Source organism: Chrysochloris asiatica, unplaced genomic scaffold, assembly GCF_000296735.1.
Source record: "Chrysochloris asiatica unplaced genomic scaffold, ChrAsi1.0 scaffold00027, whole genome shotgun sequence".
Classification (NCBI taxonomy): domain Eukaryota; kingdom Metazoa; phylum Chordata; class Mammalia; order Afrosoricida; family Chrysochloridae; genus Chrysochloris; species Chrysochloris asiatica.
The window spans coordinates 14611500-14618008 of record NW_006408545.1 but is presented as its reverse complement, the minus strand read 5'-3'; positions in this window follow the sequence as shown (position 1 = coordinate 14618008).

Below are 6509 nucleotides of genomic sequence, written 5' to 3'. Positions count from 1 at the left end.
GAAGTTTGACCATCCTGGCCTTCAAGGAGCACTCTGGTTGCACACAGATCTATTGGTTCTTTTGGCAGCCCATGGCATTTTCAATATTCTCCTCCAACACCATAACTCAAAAGCATCATTTCTTCTATGATCTTCCTTATTCACTGTCCAGTTTTCACATGCATATGAGGTTATTGAAAATACCATGGCTTGGATCAGGCACACCTTACTCCTCAAGTTGACATCTTTGCTCTTCTACACTTTAAAAAGGTCTTATACAGCAGATTTGCCTAATGTAATACGTCATGTGATTTCTTAACTGCTTGATGAGTGTTGATGGTTGATCCATGAGTGTTGATGGTTGATCCAAGAAGAATGAAGTCCTTGACAACTTCAATCTTTTCTCCATTGATAAGAATGTTATTTATTGGTCCAGTGGTGAGGATTTTTGTTTTCTTTACATTGAGATGCAATCCATACTGACTGCTGTTATCCAAATGAAGTCTGTTATGTAGCTATTGTTAATGTATCAGTGTTAATGTCTCATGTCCCATGGGCATGTAAGATGTTAAAGTAAAGGAGCTGGAAGAAGGTTATATGGGAAACCTCACATGGTAGCTCTGTCTTAGCAGATTTTCTGTACATTTAATATTATTCCAAGATAAAAATTAAGGAAACAAAGTTGAAAACCATGGCTTCCCATTTTCTGTGGGTCACTTCTCCACTTATCTTGACACGGTCATCTGGACGTTTGAAAAATATTCAATCCTGGGTCCCACAAGGGAGGTCCTGATTCAATAGGACTGTCATTGACCCAGGGAAGCTACATAACTGCAAAGGGCCACATGAGTGTCTAATACACTCCAGGTGTTGCAAAACAACTAGTCTAAAGGATACACGGAGACTGCAGATGACATTTATCACTATGTTTATCTTTACCTTTTACATTTTTTTGTAGTAGACAATGCTCAGTCTTTATATGACCATAATTTCTTTTTAATCTGTAATTAAGAATATGCTAATAATAAGATATAAGTTATTCTGAAACCACTTGTCTATTAGTTTGTCATACTGTGGTGACCTGTGTCATGCAGTGATGCTGGAAACTATGCCACTGGTATTTTAAAAACCTTCAGGGTCACCCATGGTGTAAAGGTTTTAGCAGAGCTTCCGAACTAAGACAAACTAATAAGAAGATGCAAATTAATTCTGAATATTTAGCCACTGAAAACCTTATGAACTGCAGCAGAACCTTGTCAGATATAATTCCAGAAGATGAGCCCCTCAGGTTGGAAGTCACTCAAAATACAACTAGGGAAGAAGAGCAGCCTCCTCAAAGTAGAGTCGACCACAATAACTCAAATGGAGTAAAGTTTTCAGGACTTTCACTTGTTGAAGGGGCACAAATCAAAATGAGAAGAAACACCACCAGGGTTATGCATGGTTGGCAGGTTTCAATCGAGCTTCCAGACTAGGACAGACTAGAAAGAAGGAGAGGCAGACTACTTCTGAATAGTTAGCCACTGAAAACCTTATGAATAACAGTGGAACACTGTCAGATATAGTGCCAGAAAATGAGCTACTCAGGCTGGAGAGCATTCAAAATACGACTGGGGAAGAGCTGCCTCCTCAAAGTAGAGTTGACCTTGATGATGTTATCTTAAGCTGGGTTTTCTATAGAAGCAAACCCAATGATGCTTTATATGTATATATAAAGGTATTTATAACAAGTAAGGAGTACTGGTATGGTGCTGTATGATAACCACTGCACTGAAAGGTCATTTGAACGGAAAGATCTATGGTTCAAACTCATCAGCTGTTTCTTGGAAATCCTGTACAGGGTCTCTATGAAGCAGAACCAACTTGATGGCACTTAACAATAACAACAGATCAAGGAAATGGCTCACATAGTTGTTGAGGTGGTTAGTCCCAAGTCTGTGTTTTGATGTGCTGGCTCACATAATTGCAGGGCTTATCAACCAAGATCAGCAGACCAGAAGACAGGCAGGCAGGTAGCAGGGAGGTCTGGCAGAGAAGAAGGCAGGGTGCTGATGACTCCCAGGATTAGCAAGTAACAGAGCAGACTACTAGTACAAGTCCAAAGAAGCAGAGAGGACAAGATGGTCCAGTGTAAGATGTAAGATCCAGACCCAGCAGATTGCATAAAGAAAACAAAAGGTCATTTAAAAGAGAAAAGCAAGAAAAGACTCAAACAAAATATCAGAAGAGACTCTGAAACTTGCCCTTGAGCATAGAGAAGCTAAAGCTACTAGAAGAAATTAAGACATGAAATAGCTGAACAGAAAATTGCAAGGGCTGCTCAAGAAGACAAAGTAAAGTATTACAATGAGATGTGCAAAGATCTGGAGTTAGAAAACCAAAAGGGGAGAACACATTCAGCATTTCTCAAGCTGAAAGGACTGAAGAAAAAAAATCAAGTCTTGACTTGAAACACTGAAGAATTCTATGGGCAAAATATTTAATGATTCAGGAAGCATCAAACGAAGATGGAAGGAATACACAGAATTGCTGCTACAAAAAGAATTGGTAGTTGAGCAACCATTTCAGGAAGTAGCATCTGATCAAGAAGTAATGACATGAAAGGAATAAATCCAAGCTGCACTGAAAGCATTGGCAACAAACAAGGTTCCAAGAATTGACAGAATATAAGTAGAAATATTTCCACAAACTGATGGAGTGCCAGAAGCATTCATTCATCTATGCCAAGAAATTTGGAAGACAGCTACCTGGCCAACTGATGGGCAGAGATCCATGTCTGTGCTCATTCCAAAGAAAGGTGACCCACTGGAATGGGGAAATCATTGGGCAATATTATTAACAACATCACACGCAATTAAAAATAATTAAAAAACGGTTGCAGTAGTATATTGACAGTGAGCTGCCAGAAATTCAAGTTGGATTCTGAAGAGGACATGTGTCTTAGTTGTCTAGTGCAGCTATAACAGAAATACTACAAGTGGATGGCTTTAACAAATAGAAATGTATTTTCTCACAGTTTAAGAGGCCAGAAGTCTGAATTCAGAGCACTGGCTCTCGAGAAAGGTCCTTGTCTCCTTTCAGGCTAAGTAGGCTCAACATTCTATGGAGTTCTTCATGGGACTTGGTCAAGCTTACTCTGGATCTAGGAGCTTCACAGTGTAGAGACCCTAGGTACCAAGGACGCACTCCATTCAAAGCTCTTCTTTCTTGGTGGCAATGGGTCCCTTTTTCTCTGCTCACTTCTCTCTCCTTTTATATCTCAGAAGAGATTGGTACAAGATACTTCCTAATCATGTAGATTGCATACAACCTCATTATTGTTAAGTGTCATCAAATCAGTTATGACCCATAGTGAGCCTGTCATGTTTCTGAGGAGCAACTGGTAGGTTTGAAACGCCAACCTAGTAGTCCAGTGTATTATCCTAAAGCACCTCACCAGGACTCCACTGGCATCATAGAAATGAGGATTTACAACACATTGGATAATTACATCAGATAACAGCTGATCACATGAGATTATTTCATAGGGTTGATTATATTAATTAAATCTTATCATGGAGATGATATTTGCATCTTAACTGCTAAATCACTTAGAATCCTGGCCCAGGCAAGTTGACAAAAAACCTTACCTATCACAATGAGGAGCTACAGATATCCTTGCTGACGCCAGATGGATCTTGTCTGACAGCAGTGAATAACAGAAAGATGTTTACTTGTGCTTTATTGGCAATTTAAAGGCATTTGACTGTGTGGATCATAACAAATTATGGATTACATTGATTATAATGAGAATTCCATAACACTTCATTGTACTCAGAAACCTGTATATAGACTAAGTTGTTCAAACAGAATAAAGGGATATTTAATGGTTTAAAATGAGTAAGGTGTGCACCAGGGTTTTATCTTTTCAGCATACTTATTCAATCTATATGCTGAACAAACAAACTGGAAAGATGGATTATATGAAGAAGAACTTGGCATGAGGATTGGAAGAAGACTCATTAACAATATGTGATATGCAGATGATAAAATCTTGCTTGCTGAAACAGAAGATGACTTGCAATACTTACAGGGGAAGATCAAAGACCACAGCCTTCACTATGGATTGGACCTCAAGGTAAAGAAAACAAAAGTCCTGACCACTAGACCAATAAATATAAATATAAAAGGAGGAAATACTGATGTTCTCAAAGACTTATTTTGCTTGGATCCACAATCAACAATCATGGAAGCTGCAATCAAGAACTCAAATGACATATTGTATTAGGCAAATTTACTGTGAAAGAAAAAAAAAAATTCAACCCTCGACTTGTGTCATTGAAGGATTCTCTGGGGGAAATTATTAAATGATGCAGAAAGCATCAAAAGAAGATGTAAGGAATACACAGAGTCACTGTACCAACAGAAAACGGTTGATATTCAACAGTTTCAAGAGGTAGCATATGATCAAGAGCCAGTGATACCAAAGGAAGAAGCTCAAGGTGCATTGAAGGAATTGGCAAAGAATAAGGCACCAGGAATTCATGGAATAAAAATTGAAATCTTTCAAGAAAGTGAGGCGACACTGGAGGCAATTACTCATCTCTGCCAAGAAATTTGGAAGACAACTATCTGGCTGACTGATTGGAAGAGATACATATTTGTGCCCATTTCAAAGAAAGGTGACCCAGTGGAATGTGGAAATCATTGGAAATCTCTTTGATATCTCATGTGAGCAAAATTTTACTAAAGGTGATACAGAAACACTACAAGCATACATTGAGAGAGAATTTCCAGAGGTTCAAGTTGGATTCAGAAGAGGCTGTGGAGTGAAGGATATCATTGCTGATGTCTAATGGATCTTGTTGGAAGCAGAGAATACCAGAAAGATGTTTAGCTGTGCTTAATTGACTACACAAAGGCTTTCAATTGCGTGGCTCATGACAAGCTATGGACAACATTGCGAAGTATGAGTATTCCAGAACACTTAATTGGGCTCATGACTGTACATGGACCAAGAGGCAGTTGTTCAAATAGAACACGGGAACACTGAATGGTTTAAAATTAAGAAAGGTGTGTGACAGGGTAGTATACTTTCATCATACTTATTCAACCTGTATGCTGAGCAAATAATCCATGAAGCTGGTTTATATGAAGAAAAACGTGGCATCAGGATTGGAGGAAGACTCATTAACAACCTGCGATATGCAGATAATACAACCTTGCTTGCTGAAAGTGAAGAGGACTTAAAACATTTACTGATGAAGATCAAAGAGCACAGCCTTTGGTATGGATTACATCTCAATGTAAAGAAAACAAAAATCCTCACCACTGGACCAATAAATAGCATTCTTATCAATGGAGAAAAGATTGAAGTTGTCAAGGACTTCATTCTTCTTGGATCAACTATCAACACTCAAGAAAGCAGCATCAAGAAATCAAACAATGTATTGCATTAGGCAAATCTGCTGCATAAGACCTTTTTTAAGTGTTGAAGAGCAAAGATGTCAGCTTGAGGACTAAGGTGCACCTGACCCAAGACATGGTGTTTTCAATAATTGCATATGCATGCAAAAGTTGGGCAGTGAATAAGGAAGACCATAGAAAAATTGATTTTGAGTTATGGTGTTGGAGGAGAATATTGAAAGTGCCATCGGCTGCCAAAAGAACCAAGAGATCTGTGTTGGAAGAAGTTCAGCCAGAGTGCTCCTTGGAGGCCAGGATGGCCAGACTTCATCTCTCATACTTCAGACATATTGTCAGTAGGGACCAGTCACTGGAGAAGGATATCATGTTTGGTAAGGTGGAGGGTCAGAGAAAAAGAGGAAAACCCCAGCAAGATGGATTGGTAAAATGACAGCATCAGTGGGCTCAAGCATGCAACAATTGTGAAATTGGCCCAGGACTAGGCAGTGTTTCGGTCTGTTGTACATAGGGTCGCTATGAGTCAGTATCAACTTGCTGCCACCTAACAACAAAAACAACAACTGTAAAAGAGCTCTTTAATGTGTTAAAGAGCAAAGATGTCAGTTTGAGGACTGAAGTGTGCCTGACCTAAGCCACAGTTTATTCAGTTGCCTCAAACAATGGTTCAGCAATGAATAAGGAAGACAGTAGAAGAATGCATTGAGTTATGGTGCTAGCTAAGAATATTGAAAGTACCACGGACTACCAGAAGAACAATGAAATCTATCTTGGAAGAAGTACAGCCAGATGCTCCTTTGTTGTTTTTTAGTTAGGTGCCATCGAGTCGGTACCAACCCATGGTGACCCTATGCACAGCAGACTGAAACACTGCCTGGTCCTCGGCCAACCTCTCTACTGTTGCCACGCTTGAGTACATAGATGCTGCCACTTGGCCAATCCATCTCATTGGGGAGGGTCTTCCTTTTTTTCTCTGACCCTCCACCTTAACAAACATGATATCCTTCTCCAGTGACTGGTCCCTTCTGACAATATGTCCTAAGTATGAGAGTTTGGCCATCTTGTCCTCAAAGGAGCACTCTGGCTGCACTTCTTCCATGGCATTTTCAATATTCTCCTCCAACACC